Here is an 18,527-nt window from a genome sequence, read left to right on the forward strand (position 1 = left end):
CACAGCTAATGGGTATGCTTTTTTAAGGGGGGATGAAATGTTTTAAAATTAGAATGTGGTGGTAATAGCACAACCCTGTGGATACTGTAAAAAACATTGAACTGTACACTTTAAATAGGTGAATTTTATAGTATGTGAATTTTATCTTAACAAAGTTGTTTTTAAAAAATTAATGTCATTAAGGAGGGGGAGGGATAAATTAGGAGTTTGGGATTAACAGACACACACTACTATACATGAAAGAGATAACCAACAAGGACCTACAGTAGAGCACAGGGAACTATATTCAGTTTCTTGTAATAAGCTATAATGGAAAAGACTCTGAAAATAGATGAATATATATGTATATGTATAACTGAATGGCTTTGCTGTACCTCTGAAACTAACATTGTAAGTCAACTACACTTCAATAAAAAATAAAATTCAAAGAATTAACTTCATCAATGAGGGGAAAGTGGAATTCACATACCTCCAGAAATAATACCCTGAGAAGGATACATCACTTTTGGTATATTCCAACTGAAGATGAGTAACTGGAATCTAAACCTGAGGATATAGACTAGAAAGTGCCAACTCTTCTATAAGATAATCAGTGTATATTGTTCAGAAATGTCAGTGTCAAGAAGGACAAAGGCTGAGGAATCTTACCAGATTAGTGACATGCAATCTGTGGTCTGGGACTGGATCCTGGGCTGGAGGGGAAAACACCTTAAAGAACATACTTGGGACAATCAACACCATTAGAGTTGAACTGTACATTAACATACTGTATCAATGTTAACTTTCCTGAACTTCGTAACTGCACTATGGTTAGGTAAGGAAATATCTTTGCTCTAAGGAAAAAGCCCTCATGTAAGAGGCTTGATGTATGCCACCTGGGAGATGAGAAATCAACATGGGAAGAATACATATGAAGAAAAGCGAAAGAATGATTATAACAAAAGTCAGGAGAGTGGTAGGGGAAGGAAGGGACTGTCACAAGGGGGACATTGCAGGGAGGGGGAGCTGGCTGGGGGAATATGGTTCTATTTCTTAGCATGGGTGACAGAACACAAGTATTTATATTATTATTGTGCTTGAAAATAAACATACCTTTTCATACACTTGTTTGTTTGTTACATTTTACAGTTTAAAAAAAATAATTTAAAAAGAATAAATCTAAAGTGCGACACCATGGTCCAAAAACAAAATTTAAAAAAATCCAAACCAGGATAGTCTAATCAACCTGATGTTTTCTATGACTTGCTTCTTTTACTCAATATTGCTTTCAATTGATTTTTCCCTATTAAAGATTTTTTTTTAAATTTTGAGAGGGGAGGTAATTTGATCGATTGATTGATTGACTGATTGATTTTTTAGAGGAGGTACTAGGGATTGAACCCAGGACCTTGTGCATGCTAGGCATGTGCTCTAGCATTTGAGCTATACCCTCCCCCCACCCAAAGATATCTTGTTAAAGTATGCCTATTGAATTTTTTTAAAGTATTAATTCTGGACAATGGGTAATAGATACTTGTTAAATTCTCTGAACTTTGGAGGGTTTTCCTACAAATTAAAAAGTACATGCTTGATCCTGACAAAGAAAACACTTTGTGGATTCACAAGTGAGGGTGACTTGTCAGAGAGTGCCAGGCTGACTGTCCCATTTTTCTGGGGTTTTATATCTTATACTTCTATGTCCTTGAGCTTAAAGTATGGCTTTGTGATCCCTGGCCCTCTACTTAAATATTCTGTTTTGTATTTTCTCTCTTTAAAGCAGCAAATGGAATTTACCCAGTCATTTTGTTAGGATATAATATTCTTTCAGGGAAGTTACTGATACTGGAAATCACTATGAAAAGAATGCCAGATATCCTAGATTTCAGAAGCCTACCAATTTAAAGATGCACCATTTATTGAAAGCTTTGAGCAGTTTGAGGAAGAAAGGAAGGAAGGGAATGGGAAGGGAGAAGAGGAAAGTAAAGGAGGAAAGAAAGAAAGAAAAGAAAGACTACCACATTGAATTAACAAATCCTTTAAAAAGGTGCATCTTAGTGTGAAGAAAATGCCATTATCATTTTGCCTTGGCCTCACTGACTTTACCACATGCCGCAGGATTGAGGAAGCCCTCTTCCTGAACATTACTGTTTCCTGGTAGAAATGTTCCACCTTCACCCCCTGCGACTAGAGAGTTGGCAGGCGTTAAGTGGCCAAGTGGCAGATACAGAGTTCTCCAAAGACACAGGGGTAATACTCAGCAGGTTAAACACACACATCCAATTCTTTTCCTGCCTAAAATTTTACTAAAATTAGAGTAAAAGACTGCTTTTAAAAAAGACATAACAATGATTGATGGAAAGAATAGGAAAGGAGGCAAAAATTGTGGCAACCAGATTGTAGGAGGGCATGTGACACTGACTTGGAGGATCTCAGGGAGCTGGAGCCCCCAGCCTGCAGAGGGAGAAGCTCCAGAGTGATTCAAACTATCTCACAATCCTGGAAAAGCATAGAAAAATTGGCAGCACCAGGTACCTCTGGAATTTGGGGTTAAAGCCATGGCTAAAATAAGGAGACTGGGTAAAAGGTATCTATTTGTGAAGCAGTGAAATATCTAGATCCCCCTTCCAACTCCGTTTGCTTTTGTATCTTGCCTCTTTGGCTGCCTGTCCATGCCTGGAGTACTAAAAAGTTGACCAGAAGGTCTGCTGTGGAGGTGGGACTCAGAGACCCTTATTTTCACAAGGGCGCTCTCAGTGGGCTGCTGGAGAGAGAAAAGCCCATAAAGTATCTTTAGGTCTTTCCTCTTGAGCTATACAGACTCTCTGGAGACGGGTATTCAGATCTCCTTTCTTTAGGGTAGGGATCTGGCTACAGGCATTTTGATAGCCAATGGGTGGAGGCAGAAGGGGTCTGGTGATCATGTTCAGCATGTATATTGTCTCTTTTCTAAAGAAGAAAACTTTTTATTTTGAAGCAGTTTCAAACTTGCAGAAAAGTTTCAAGAGTAGTACTGAAAATGTCTATATACCGTTGATCCAGGTTTACCAGTTGTTAGTATTTGGCCACATTTAACATCTTGTCTAGTTTCCCTTCACACTCATATTATTATTCATTTTTCTGAACCATTTGAGAATAGAGATTCAGGCTCATTGATTTCTTAATATTTTAGTGTATATTTCCTGAGAACAGAAATATTCTCACATACTATCTCTTAATCCTCCTGTTTTTTGATATGTTACTTATACTCTCAAATGTACTTGGCATCCTCCAATCCAGAGACTTTCTGCTTTATCCCCTCTAGAGGATAAACCTGAATTTTTCTGTCATCACTAAGTGAGGAGCAGTTGCCCAGTGGTGTAGAGTTGGGGAGGGGTGTAGAGTCAGGCACAATTGATTAAGAAGACTTACACTAAGATATCTTACTGTGTAATTTCTGAACATTGGGAACAAAGAGAAGATTCTACAAGCTTCTGGAGACAGAGTTCAGGGAATTTTAAAAAGAGACAGTAGAATTTGGAATCTGAATGGTTTTGATTCATCCTTAGAAACTCTGGAAGTAAAAAGACTACAGAGCATTGCCTTCAAGATTCTGAAAAAAAATTATCTTCTACCATAATCTGATTTTATACCCAGCTCATTTATCACACCTGTGTGAAGAGAGAGTTAAAATATTTTCAGAATTTCAAAATTCCCCCAAATTTTCCTCCCATGCACTCTTTCCTCAAGAAACTCTCAAGGAGGAAAAAAAAAAAAAAGACTTGGCTAAGAACCAGGTAAGGTATGAGGAAAAAGAAGATTTCATACAGGAGAGGGGTAGAGAGAATCCCAAAAAGTACCATGAAAGGAAGTTCTTGGATCACAGCTGCACATTGGGTGTGAGGGCAACCTACCCAATGTACTCAAAAGATCAACATATTGAGGATTATAATTTCCAAGATCCTTGTTACTGTTGTACCATCTTCTGAGGACAGAGTGAGCCTGGCACTGATTCTTATGGAAACTTGACTTAGCTCAACCATACGCTAATGCATTTCTGCTCTTCTCCCAGCTGCCTGCATGAGATAAGGACACTCAGTTCATCCCACATAATGGTCCCCTTAATTTATTCTTGAGCACTAGAGGTGGGTCATAAACACAGAAGCTGAAAATACAGGGCAACTCATTTTCTGACAGATTTCTGCCACGCATCCAATACCTGGTCTACAAATACTCCAGCCCTACTTGATGTCCTGACCATGGTGAGCCCTACGATACTCACTCATGACCTTAGCCACCAACCCTCATGTCACAGTGGCCCTCTCTGTATACAACTATGTTTCTACCTGTTACACAGTTTTTCAAAACAGTGTATTGTTTTGTTTAGGAATACAAACATAGATGGAAAACGGTAAAGCAAAGCAAGAAAATTATTAACGCAAGAGAGCGGTTAGTTGGAAGTTGGGGAGTGGGAAATGGAGGGAAAACATTAAGGGTACCAGTAATATTCTATTTATTACCCTGAGTACGGTTAGGTGTGTGCGTGTGTGTGTATGTGTGTGTTGTGTGTGTGCGTCTGTGTATGAGAAAGAGAGACAGAGACAGAGAGAGATGTATGTGTAGAAGTTCATCGTATTATTATTCAGTAAGTTATACATGTATTTTATATTATTTATCTGTATATTATATCTGCATATTTGCTATATTTCACAACAAAAATTTCTTTCAAAAGACAGTAAGCAAAATCACTGGCATTTTGCTCAAAAACATTTTTTCCTTAATCAGGATATATAGATACTGATGGACTAATTTAAAGCAGTTTTTCCCTTGAGGAATTGCATTGGTCTTTCTAAAATCCATTTGTAAATGCTCACATAGTTCCATATAACCAGAAGAAGAATGAATGTAACAGAGTTCAAGAGGTGAACATCTAGAAGCAGACAATGCCAGATCATGAAGGACTTCGTATACTGAAATAATCCTGGCCTGCAGGGAGGTCTCTAAGTAAACCTGGACAAGGACCAGGTAGGTGTGGCTAGTGATGTCCCCATCCATCCCCCAGCTTTTTCTCATCAATGTGTCTGGGGGCAGATCAGGAGCCCCAGTAACAAGTAATGTGCAAGCACACAGAGAATGTCTCAGGATCTTAGAGTAGGTGAGGTGTTTTGTTGGTTGGTTGGTTGGTTGGTTGGTTGTTTGGTTGGTTGGTTTCAGAACATCAAGCAATGCATCTCCTTGTCCGCTACATCCAGAAGAGACTAGCCTGAATTAAGAACCTACATCAACTCATGGGCCAAGGCTAGTGTCTTGACTGCATGATCAGTGACTTGGAATGACCATGATGGGGAGATTGTTGGCAAGAAGCTTTGGGAAAGAAGTTTGAGAAAAGACCTCTCAAAATGGACCAAGAGTAGGCAACTAATTTGTGCCTAGGTAAATGTTCACCAAGGGTCCTCCACCATGGAGAAGGCTCATAACAATCAGTTTGGCGGGGAAGGTATAGCCTAGTGGTAGCATGCCTTCCTAGCATGCACAAGATCCTGGGTTCAATTCCCAGCACCTCCTCTAAAAATAAATAAATAAATAAATAAACCTAATTACCTCCCCCCACCAAAAAATAAAAAATAAAATGCAGCTTCTTTAGAACACACTAAAAAAAATTCAGCACTTGGTAATGTTCAAAACTTTCCCAGCAATGTGGAAATAGAAGGGAAGTTCGAGCATCCTCGAAAACCACAACAAACATCCTCAATTTGAAAGCATTCATTTTGTAAGATTAGAAGCAAGACATGGGTACTAACTATCACTACACAAATGATAAAAGAAAGGGTTGATACATTTATGTAAATTAATAACAGGAGCTTCTCTTCATCAAAAGACATCATTAAGAAAAGTGAAATGACAAGCTGAAACTAGGGGAAACAATACACAGCACATATAACTGACCTGTATTGGTACCTGGAATACATAATCAAGAAAGATGCAAGCAGAGCAACAGAAAAATAGACAAAAAAATAGAACAAGAACGTCACAGGAAAGAAAATTCAAATGGCCAATAAACATCTGAAGAAAAAGGTCAATATCACTAGTAATCAGGGAAATGCAAATTAAAATACTGCAACAATCAAAATACGGATGAGTTAACCCTATCATGTGCTTACTATAGAATGCAGACTATTTTAGTGCTATAACTACAGTGACTTTAAATTCTCAGAGCAATTCGATGTGATGGTATGGTAGCCGTTAGTACCTATAAACTGATACTAGCTGGTATGCCCTGCATGAGAAAACTCAGAAAGTCTTAAAGTCAGGGAGTAAAATTCCTTCAATTTTATTATTTTTCCAAGTTGTACGACACTTCACATCATTCGTATTTCCGGAAGCATTTTACAATCCGCTTGTCATTTTCTACAAATGAATCCTGCTGGGATTATGATTGCAATTGCATTGAACCTATAAATCAATGTGGTAATAATTGACAGATTAACAATATTGAGTTTTCTAACCAAGATGGTGTATCTTCTCATTTCCTTAGGTCTTCTTTAATATTCTTGGCAATATTTTGTAGTACTCAAAAAACATATCTTTCACATCCTTTGTCAGATTTACCCCTGAAGATTTCATTTTTTTGGATGCAATTGTAAAATATATTATTTTTTATATTTTCATCTCCAACTGTTTGCTGCTGGTGTATAGAAATACAATTTATTTTTTAAACTCTTTTAAATTATATGTAACATAAAATTTACCATCTTAACCATTTTCTTAAAGAAGTTTATTGAAGTGTAGTTGACTTACAGTGTTAGTTTTGGGTATACAGAAAATTGATTCAGTTATTCATATACATACATATATATTTTCTTTTCAGATTCTTTTCCTTAATACATTATTACAAGAATATCTTAACCATTTAAAAATGTATAGCTTAGTGGTGTTAAGTACTTTCATCATATTTTTGTGCAACCATCATCACCATCCATCTTCAGAGCAAGACTGAAACTCTATTAATAATATCGCCTCATTTTCCCCTTCCTCCAGCCGCTGGAAACCACCGTCCTACTTTCCATCTCTATAAATCTGATTACTCTAGGTAACTCATATAAGTGGTATCATACAGTTTTGCCTTTTGGTGACTGGTTAATATCACTTAGAACCATGTTCTCAAGGTTCATCTATGTTGTAATATGTGTCAGAATTTCCCTTCTTTTTAAGCGTGAATAATATTTCATTGTATGCGTAGACTACATTTTGTTTGTACATTCATCTGTCAATGGACATTTCTGAGTTACTTCCAGCTCATGGTTATTGGGAATAATGCTGCTATGAACATGGATATGCAACTATCTCTTCAAGACTCTGCTTTTAGTTCTTTTGGATATATACTCAGGAGTTGGATTGCTGGATCATATGGTATTTCTATTGCTAATTTTTTGAGGAACGACCATACCATACTACCACAGTGGATTGCTGTTCTGCATTTCCACTAACAAAACCCAAGGGTTCCAATTTCTCCACATCCTCATAAACATTATTTTCTGTTGTTCGTTTTCTCATAGTAGACATTCTAATGGGTGTGAGGTGGTACCTCATTGTGGTTTTGATTTTGCATTTCCCTTATATTAGTGATGTTGGACATCTTTTGATGGGCTTATTGGCCATTTGTATATCCTCTTTGGAGAAATGTCAATTCAAGGCTTTTGCTTATTTTTAATCAGATTGTTTTTACACTTGATTTTTGTATATTGATCTTATGTCCTGCAACCTTGATAAAATTAACCGTAGTAGCTGTTTGTAGATTCCATAGGATTTTCTAGGTAGACAATCAAGTCATCTATGAAGAAACGTTTTACTTCTTTCTTTCCAATCTGGATGCCTTTCTATTTTCTTGCTTTATTGATCTGACTGGGATCTGGAGCACAATGTTGAATAAAAGTGGTGACAGCAGACAACTTTGTTCTGATCATGTCTCGGAGGAAAAGTATTAAATCTTTTATTATTATCATGTTAGTTACATATTCTTCATAAATGCCCTTCATCAGTGTGAGAAAGTTCCCTCTATTCGTAAATTGCTGAGAGGTTTTTTTTTCCCCCCAGGAATAGATGTTGGATTTTGTCAAATGCCTTTTCTGTGTCTATTGAGATGATCATATGATTTTTCTTTTTTAATCTGCAAATGGGGTGAATTGCCTCAGCCGATTTTTAAATGTTAAACCAGCCTTGCATTGCTGGGTAAACCCAGTTGGCCATGATATATTATGTTTTATATACAGTCAGATTCAATCTGCTAAAATTTTTTAAAAAGAATTTTGCATCTGTCCCTCCATGTTCATGAAGGAATTTCCTTCTCTGGTAATGCCTTTGTCTGATGTTGGAATCAGAGTCACGCTGAGCTCAGTAAAAAAGTTGGGAAATATTCTCTCCCCTTCAATTTTCTGGAACAATTTATGTAGAATTTGTTTTACTTATTTATTAAATGTTTGGTTGACTTTTTTGGTGAGGCTTTTTTGGGAGACCAACTATGCCTGAAGTGTCTTTGTGGAAGGTTTTAAAACAATAAACTCCATCCCTTTAATAGATGTAGGATTGTTCAAATTATTTCTTTTTGTATATCCTTTAGTAGATTATATCATTCAAGGAATTTTTCCATTTAATCTGAATTGTAAAATGTATTGGCATAAGGTTGTTCATAGTATTTCTTAATTCTTTTAATGTGTGTAGAAGCTAAGGTTATGTCTCCGGTTTCATTCTTTATATTGTTAATTCACATCTTCTCTTTTTGTTTTCCTGGCCAGTCTCCTTCACATTTAATTGATTTCATCTGTCTTTTCAACAAACCATCGTTTAGTTTCATTGATTTTTTTCTACTGCTTTTCTGCTTTTTCATTTCATTGATTGCAGCTCTTTATTATTTCCTCCCTTCCATTTACTATGGGGTTTTTATTTGCTCTTCTTTTTCTAATTTCTTAATGTAGATTCTTGAAGAATTCACTTGAGGTGTTTCTACTCTTCTAATTTACTGTTCAGTACTCTTAATGTCTAAGTACTGATTTAGCTGCTCCTCACACAATTTGATATATTTCACTTTAATTAAGAAAATATTTTCTAACTTATCCTGTAATTTCTTCATTGATCCATGTGTGGCTTGATTTGTAAATATTTGCTGATTTTCCAGATACATTTTTGTAATTAATTTCCCATTTATTTTCATTTTTGTCAGAGATCACACTGTGTATATAATTTCAATCTTCTTAAATGTGTTAAAACTTGTTTTATGACCCAGAATATAATCTATGTTGGTGACAATTTTTTGTGCACTAGCAGAAAATGTGGATTCTTCTGTTGGGTATAGTGTTCTATAAATCTCAATTAGCTGACAATGTTTTTCATTTATTCTATATCATTACACATTTCTTTCTACTAATTTTTATCAATTACTGATATAGAAGTGTTGAAATCTTTATAATTATAAATTTATCTATTCCTCTTTTCATTTCTATCAGGTTTTGCTTCAGTACTTTGAAGGTCTGTTACTAGTTTTCTATATATTTATGATTGTTATGTCCTCTTGATGAATTGACTCTTTTATCATTCTAAAGTAATCCTTTTTATTCCTGACAATATTCCCTGTTCTAAAATCTACCTTTCTTGATATTAATAGAGTCATTCCAGCATATTTTGGATTAGCGTTTACATGGTGTATTTTCTCCCATTCTTTTAATACTAACTGATTTCTGTCTTTTTTATTTAAAGTTTATTCCTTATAGACACTACATATTTGGCCCGTGTTTTTATTCAATCTGATAATCTGTACCTTTTACTTGGATGTTTATACCATTTATATTTAATATAATTGCCAGTATGGTTGAGTTTAAATCTATCATTTTGTTATAGTTTCCTATTTGTCTCATCTGTTCTTGGCTCCTATTTTTCTCTTTTTCCTGTCTTCTGGATTGAGTAATTTTGTGACTCCATTTTATTTCTAGTACTGGCCTATTAGCTGTACTTCAGATTTATTATTATTATTCCTTTTAGTGGTTGCTCTAGAGTTTACAGTATACATCTTTAGCTTACCACAGTCTACCTTCAAATATTATGCCTCTGAATGCACAATGCAAAACCTTGTAACTCTACTTTCATTTCCCCAGACAACCCCATCATCGAGTTCACTTCTACTTAAGTTTTAAACTCCAGGTACATTTTTATTAATTTGCCTTAAAATCAATCATCTTATGAAGAGATTAAATTAAAAAGAAATTATACTTATCCATATACTTCTCATTTCCAGCACTCCTAATACCTTCCTACAAACCCAGATTTCCATCTAATAAAGGATATATCCTTTCATTTTCTTTCTGAAATGTTTTCAACATTTCTGGCTATTCAGGCCACCTAGTGACATACTGTTTTAGCTTTTTCTTTGTGTGTCTAAAAACTTTGCTGTTCTGCCCTCATTTCCAAAAGACTTTTTTTTTTCTGAATTAAGAATTTTAGGTTGATTTTTAATTTTTTCAGTAACGTAAGGATATCCCCCCTCCTTTTCTTCTTGGTTGTATAGCTTCTAATGATAAGTCTAATGTAATTCTTACTTTTGTTGCTTCATATGTAATGTGTCTTTTTTCTCCGGCAACTGTTAAGATTTTTCTCTTTATCATTAAGTTTCAGTAATTTTACTATCATCTGCTTTGGTGTGGTTATGATTTTTGTTTATTCTGCTTGGTGTTCATTGAACTCCTTGAATTTGTGGGTTTATAGTTTTTATTCAATTTGGGAATATTTCGGCCATTATTTCTTCAAATCTCTCTCCTAACCCCCAATATAGGGTAAATTCATCTTCAGTACTAAGACAATACCCTCCTGAGAACTCTACCCAAGTCCTAAATTGTTGAGAGGTCTTCCTATTCTGGCTTCTCGAAACACAGGCACTATTTCTACCCATTTTGGAGTTCTGGGAATTCCTTTACCTATTCTTTTTTGGTGGTTCTTTTCCCCAGTTTCTTTCTTCTCAAATATGTGTAAATTAATACTCTTCTTCAGATGCAAAAGGATCCCTCTGCAGATATCTGGGGTTCTCTCTATATATGCATCTTTCCCCTTTCTGGTTCTCTGTCCTGCAAATGTCAGCTACCTTGGTCTCTCTCAGTTCTCATACTTGTTTCCTTGACTCAGCAGTATTGCTGGGTTCTGTCCTGAGGCCTGGAAACAGTCTGAAGGCAGTAGGCCGAGGCAATTAGATGGTTGAACTTGTTCACTTCTCTTGGCCTACACTGTCTATTGTCAAATGTCTGGAAACCATTGTTTCATCTATTTTGCCAGGTTTTCTAGTCGTGTAAGAGGGGAAGACAAATCCAGTCCCCATAACTCAATCATGGTCAGAGCAGAAGTTCTTACTTGGACAGTTTTTAAAAACACAGAGTCAGATTCATCTTATCCTCAGAAACTTAGATTCAGTAGGTTTGGTGTGGAATCCTGGAATCTTTACTTATTAAAAGGTACTCAGGTGATTCTGATACACAGGAAGTGTTGGAAACTATATATTGATATCTCAGGCAAAGCTTTGTTCAGACATTTTTCTAATCAGAAGGAAGTACAGACCTTTTTCCTTTTCAAACTTTTGCTGGTTGTGAGTATGATGTACTTAAGGCTGACCAATGATTCTGCTGAAAACAATTAGGAGAGCAGATAGAACATAAAACATCTATTTGAAGGCATCAGCATGCAGCTGAGACAATCAGGACTTAAGAGGACACTGTCTTAAAGAAGGGGAAACTATACACAGAGGTGAGGTGACATTCTCCAGCATCTTTGGCCCTCAGAGAAATTCTGGGCCTAAGGCCAGAGTCTGAGTTTTGGAACAGAGCTATGAAAGAGGCCCTGAGAGGCGAAAAACCAAAACCAAAGCCAAAACAAAAATCAAAAACAAACAAACAAAAAGCCCAGCAGGGATTTGGGCAGTTAAGTAAGGTTGAAGAGACAAAACTTAGAGACCAGAGAAGCCAGATTCCCAGTGAGAAGGCAGAGGTGAATGACTGAGAGTAACTAAATTTCTACCAGTTTCCTGCCCATCATTTGCCAGAATCTGAAGATGCCTGAGAACAAAGGCTAAGCCCCTGGAAAGCAGAGTGGAGGTTATTGCAGTCTCACGGTCCTGAGGAAACAAGCATGAGACATCAGGGTCTACTGGGGTCAAGGGCCCCAGGGAACACCTTGAGGGCCGTGCTGGAGGGGCAGCAGGCAAAAAGAAGTTTTGCCAAAACCAACTGCAAGTTAGTTTGGCCTCTGATCCATTAAAGTGCTCAGTCCTCTTTCTAAGTGCTTCCCAAAGGAAAGGGTGAGCTCTCTTTGGATGAATATAATATTATCCAGAGCTTCTATAGTTTTTCATACTTAATGTGTGGCATTCTATTAAAAAATTACCAGGCAGGCCAAGAACCAGTTAAAAAAAAAAACAAAAACCAAGAACCAATGGAAAGAAAATGCAATAGAAAAAGACCTACAGAAGAGGGAGGATATAGCTCAGGTAGAGTGCATGCCTAGTGTGTACAAGGTCCTGGGTTCAATTCCCAGCACTTCTGTTTAAACAAACAAACAAACAAACAAACCTAATTACCTCCCTCCATTAAAAAATTCGAAAAAAAAAAAAAAAACAGACCTACAGAAGATCTAGCTAGTAATGATCAGAGATTTAAAATAGCTAGGATTGATGTTTAAGAAAGTATTGGTAAAACTGGAGAAAAATTAAAAGATGGAAAATTTCTCTAAATAAATTTTAGTTTAAAAAAAAATCACATGAAAATTCTAGAACTTGAAAACACCATGACCAATAGGAAGAACTCAAGAAACAGAGTTAAGAGAAGATTTAGATAATGCTTAGAAAACAGACCCATGCGCAAAGAAAGGGGCAAAAAGGATGATAGGAAATACCGATGATTAACAATGAAAAATTCTGACATAGGTATAACTGAAATTCTAAAAGGAAAAGAAAGATAGGAAGAGATAATGACCAAGATTTTTCTAAAACAGAGGAAAGATATCAAGCTACCATAAAGGAGTGCATGAGTGGCACTCATCCTACCCTCAAGCCCAAGTGGATGAATATGAAGAAAACCATATCTAGACACATCACCAGAAAAGGGTTGAAAACTAAGACGAAAAAAAAAAAACCTAAAAGGAATCAGAGGAAAAAAAGATTTTACTTTTCAAAGGAATAATGGAAACCAGAGGATTCTTTTAAAGTGCTGAGAAAAACAAAACAAACAAACAAATCCTGCTAAACATTTTTTTTTGGTATACTCAGCAAAAAAATGGTTAAAATGAAGTTTTTAGGCAAATAAAAATAGAGAGAATTTGTCACCAGCAGACCTGCTCTAAATAGAGAAATTATTCAGAGGGGGGAAATTCTAGTCATAAGCATATTAAGTGCACATTGTAACAAGCAGTAACATAAAGGGGAAATACGTAGGCAAATATATTGAATATTGACTGTATAATGATTCTAAAATTTTCTGTGGTTTAAAATGTATGCACAATTAAAATCCATGACAAAAATAAACACAAAAGGGAAAGGAGTGAGTGGAGGCATAATATTAGAGAACTTAAAGGTCTTAGAATTTTGTGGGAAGTGGTAAAAGTAATCATTTATGTTAGAGTGTAATAAGTCAATCAGACATGTTGTAATTTCTAAGAATTCTTTTTTTTTTAAATGAAGCATAGTTGATTTACAATATTGTGTTAGTTTCACGTGTACAGCAAAGTGATTCATAAATATATACATATATATTTTTCTTCAGATTATTTTTCACTATAGATTATTACAAGATATTGAATATAGTTCCCTTGATCTACAGTACATCCTTGTTGTTTCTAAGATTTCTTTAAAAAGTATAATAAGCTAATAGAGGTTAATGGCATACTTAAATATTTAATTCAAAAGAAGGCAAGCAACAAGAGAATAAGGGATATAAAGTAAATAGGCAAAGAAAATAAATAGTAAGACAGCAGGTATAAATCTAAATACAGCAGTAATTATATTAAATGTAAATGGTCTAAAAACTTTTCCTCCTGAAACAAGGAGAGAGCAGCCTTCCAATTTTAGGCTTAGCTGCCTAAAATAAAATGTTGTTAACAGATACATCTGAAAAGGCAAGGATTCCTAGAGCAAACTGTGGATGGCGGAAGTAACTTTTAGCTGTCAGTCCAGCAGGGCTGAATTCTGAGTAAGCTTGAACCCAGAGAAGCTGTCCCTTCAGTACTGTAGATTTCGTTTTTTAACATGCAAAAGATGAAGACCTTAATCTGTCTTTGTTGCAAACCTTTTATTTTGAGAAGACCGCCTGCATGTGCCATTAAGTTATGCAAATGTAAAGCAAAGACTCGCTATGGAAGCTGCTTGAAAAGCTAAACTGTGCTTTGTTGTTAAAAATTCTTTTAAATTCTTGCTACTGTGTGCTTCAACTCCAGTTTGGTCTTTTCACAGCAAGACCTGTAGCTAGTTTTCTTATCCAAAAGCAAACACAGCTCATCTTTGTATTATTTTTCTCCTGAAGACCACACACTAGTTTCACATGAAGAACTCATTTTCTTTCTATTAATATGACTTGATCAGTCCTCTTTGGGAAATAAAAACCTTGCATTATTTCACCCCCTCTTCTCCTCCCCCAACCCCCATGTATTGCCATTACAAACACTTCTCATTTTACCTGCAAATGCGTGTAATTCATCTAGGATGGAAAATATCCTTTCTAATAGATTATTTTTCATCCCCAAATTTCTCTCCTAATTTGGGAACGGGGCTTGGCAGTAAGGTGATGAAGGGTGGTTCAGTAAATCTCACCACACCACCCTTAGGTTATCAGTTTTCAGAGCTAGGATACTGAGTTGAAAATATAAGTTTTCGTGTTACTATTGAATGGTCTAAACAGTCTATGTATAGAACAATACGGCTAAGGATCAGAGTGCAGAAAAGCTATAGACAGCAGGGCAAGTTGAGGTATAAATAAGGCAGAGCTTGATTTGGGGGGGTGGCGGGATGGGTTGGGAAATTCCACCTCTTACTTGGTGGCTGAAATAATGTTCATTCACCAGCAACATTTTTTGAAGTCTGTACCGCTTGTACACTATGTCCTGGAGATGCAAAGAGGCATCTTAACAGAGACTATACCTGGAAATACATTCGTAAAATGTATATAAGGGTCAACAAGTGTCACACGAGTAGGGCAAAGGGTCAAATTACAAAAGTTCAGAAAACGAACTAAACGTGGACGTCAAGGCAGTGGGTGGTCTTTACAAGGTAACGCGGACAGAAAACGAGGTATTGGGGAGGACAGTCTAGCAGGGGTCACGTCACAAAGCAGCTGAAAAGGTCCAGTAGCAGGAAAACGCTTCCACACAAAATTATGAAGCATGTAGTATGTCTTTTCATCTGTCATTTACTGCTCTTACAATGAATGCAGGGAAATAAAAAGTATGACTCAATCTCTGCCTCAGGAGTTTAAACTAGATGAGAGACAAGACAAAGAAACACACTTGCAGCCAGCAGAGGACAGACAGGCCATGAAAAGTGCCAGTTCGCAGCTCCATTAACTGGGACGAGAGCAATTCCGCCCAAGGCGGGAGTAGGAGACGGGCGTTGGAATAAGACAGATGGAGGCTCCCAGCTCAGGGGTGTGCCACCAAACAGCTGGGTGACCTTGTGCGAGTCTCAGCACCCCGCCTCCGCCGGTTCCTACCAACATGGCTCTGGTAAGGTCCAACAAGTCCCTCGGTGTGGGGAGGATGCGCTCCCCGCGGGGAAAGAGCCTGACACGGGTGTCTAACTTTCCACCCTTTCCCCCTCCTCATCGCACTACTCTTCTGCCTACAGAGGGGGTGAAATGTGGGAGGTGAAGGTGCGAGCAGAACGGGGGTGCTGAGGGAGGCGGCCCCCCCTCGCCCTCGCTCCGGACCCCGGGTTCCGGGAGAATCTCCGTGGGAGAGGGGCGAGGGCACCGAGGTGCGGAGGGAGGCTCGAGGACTGCACACACGGCGCCGTCAGAGTTCAGATCCCGTCTGCCTACCGGATTTCCGCGCCACACGGAAGCCTCCTCACCCAGACGCTGCCCTCAGTTGCCCCAGCTGTGTAATGGGGCTACGGCAGCTCCTTCGGCCCCGGGTAACCGCCCGGCCCCGCCGCGCGAGAAAGGCGAGCTGGCGCCCCCGGCTGCCGGCCTCCAGCCCACCAGGTCCTCCTCCCACTTTGGCTTTGGGCTTTTGTACCGGCCCCACGTGACCCGCCCGGCCGGCTCTTCCCTCCTGCCCCGCCCCGCCCTCCGGCCGTTCCCGGCTCTCGGCAGAGCTCTTCCCGCTCCTCGGCCGCCCCCCTCCCGCGCAGCCCCTTCCTCCCCCTCCCCCTCGCCTCCCTCCCGGGCTGTTCCCGCGCCCTCCCCCAGGCAGCCGTTCCTTCGCGACGCTTCCCCTCCCCCCGCGGCTGTTCCGCCGCCTCGCCTCCCCTCCCCCCGGCCGGAGCTCACTGTCTCCAAGATGGCGGCCGTGTCAGTTTGGGGCATCTCCGCGGTCCGGCCCGGGGCCCCGGGAACCCGGCGCTCTTCCCTCCCGGTAAGTAGCCGAGGGGCCACCCCCCGCCGCCCCCGGCCGTTGCGCCCGAGGCTGAGCCGCTCCGGGGCCCGCCCCGCCGCCCCGCGGGGCCGGTGGCCGCTGCAGGCCCCGCCGCGGCCTGCGCCGCCTCCCGCTGCTCTGCGCCAGGCCTCGGGCTGGGGCGCCGCGGCCGCCCCCTCGCGCCCGGCCGGCGCCCGGCTCCCCCGCCCCGCGGCCCGCGCGCCGCCGCCGCCGCCGCCCCCGCCGCCGCCGCCGCCGCGGGCCGGGCCCAGCCGGGCAGCTGGGAGCGGGGAACCGGGGAGGGGGCGGCGGCGGCCCAGGCCGCGGAACCTCGGGCGGGCCGTGCCGGCGGCCGGCTCTCCCTCTGGGCGCGCCCACCGCCCGGGCCCCGGCGCCGGCCGCCCGCCGCCCAGCCCCTCCGCCCGCGCTCCCGGCGCTCGCTCTCGGCCCGTGCGGCCGCGCGGCGCGGGGTGACAGGCGGGCCGTGTTGTGGTGCGGAGGGGCGCACGTGCGGCGGTGTGTCCGCCCGGCTGTCAGCCCGGGCGCCGGGGGCGGGCGGCGGGCGCCTGTCAGCGCGGCCCGGCAGGGCCCGGCCGCCTGCGCGCCCAGCCGCCGCCGCCGCCCGGGACCCGGCCCCGTGCCGCCGAGGCTCCGGGGGAGCTGGGAGTGCAGATGGACCGCTCTCAACTCTTTCACGTGATTTCATTGTTAACTTAGTCCTCGGGTTCCGTCCCCGGCGAAGGGGAACAGCCAGCTCCCGGTTGGCAAGCCGCGGGCTTGTGCCGTTTCAAGTTTTTAAAGTTTCTCGCTCTTTAAAAAGAGAGCGCGAAGAAGTGTTAGGGGGTGGGGAGTGGAGGCCGGGGAAGGACTGTCGGGAGCGAGCTGTGCTTTCTCTCCAGCCGCCGGCGTACTTTGGGAGAGTTAAAGTTCAAGTCTGCAGGCGCTTTACTTTCTGCAGACCTGGAGGCCGGTGCGGAGCCCGGCCCGGGAGACAACGAGAGCCTGTCATTCATTCTATCACCTGCGAGCTTAATCGATTAGGACAGGCCCAGCTTTTAAACGCAAACTGTGGCTTGTCATTTAGTTTAGCGTTAATGTGAACTTTTTTTTGGAGTAATCATGCTTTGATTTCTGGCCTCTCGAGACTCTCACCAAAATGAAGCATAGCCCTCTCAGGGGGCATCTTTTCAGTTAACTAATTTAAAAGTAAGTCTTGGCTCAGACTTGAGTGTTTACTTCAGCCTTTTCTTTCTCATCAGAGTTAATAGTACTATCAGTTTCTTAATATCTGTTAGGTTTCCTTTTGATTTTCGTGTCACTCTTAAGAATAATTGCTGCGGGAGCCGTTTTTCCGGCATTGTTTATGTTGTAATGTACATGCTCCTCAGAATGAGAGAAGTTCTTAAAAAAACACTTCAGTCAAGTTAAATTTCGTTTTGGAAGCAAAGGAGTTGTGAGATGCAGAATTCCTTATTTTGGTGATTTTAAAAAGGGTTCTTTTCTGTCTGTCAGATTCTTTGTCGAAAGAGTATTGACTTTGATCCTGGAGAGGCATTGTCTGTCCATGTCTGTTTGTGTTTTATTCATTAATGTTCGTTTCAGGACAGCACTCCTGACTGAATCTTTATGAGATCGTCTCCTCTTTAGGCTACAAACAGGCAGGGCACTTTTTTTTTTTCTGTACTGTACATTTGATGTAGTGTGTACATTTGAACCCAGTGATTCTGCACCCTTCTCATTTCTAGTTTCTCTATCTGTAGATTGGCTATGAACATTTTGACAGTTGTAGGACTCCCTCCAGTATATTGAATGTTATTAGGAGAAGCTATCAGCACGTGATTCTTAAAATTTCAATGAAACTGGATTATTTTAAATTTCTTTAAGCACTTTTCAAACTGTTTTCAGGGTTATTTTTGTTTGCATTTGGAATGTTTAAAGGAACATTGTACTTAAAATGTGAACTTGGTTTGTGTGCATTGTGT

At 40.3% G+C, this 18,527-nt stretch overlaps 1 protein-coding gene across 1 annotated transcript in view; it reads left to right on the forward strand.

Annotated features, from left to right (window-relative positions):
• Positions 1–16,415: 16,415 nt before the first annotated feature.
• KAT6A (lysine acetyltransferase 6A) overlaps positions 16,416–18,527 on the forward strand; it is a 97,196-nt gene continuing 95,084 nt past the window's right edge. Inside the window, exon 1 of the mRNA XM_064477425.1 lies at positions 16,416–16,545. The gene's annotated coding sequence lies outside the window, so the exon portion shown is untranslated. The remainder of the gene's footprint in view (positions 16,546–18,527) is intronic.

The sequence above is a fragment of the Camelus dromedarius genome, chromosome 22, assembly GCF_036321535.1.
Source record: "Camelus dromedarius isolate mCamDro1 chromosome 22, mCamDro1.pat, whole genome shotgun sequence".
Classification (NCBI taxonomy): Eukaryota; Metazoa; Chordata; class Mammalia; order Artiodactyla; family Camelidae; genus Camelus; species Camelus dromedarius.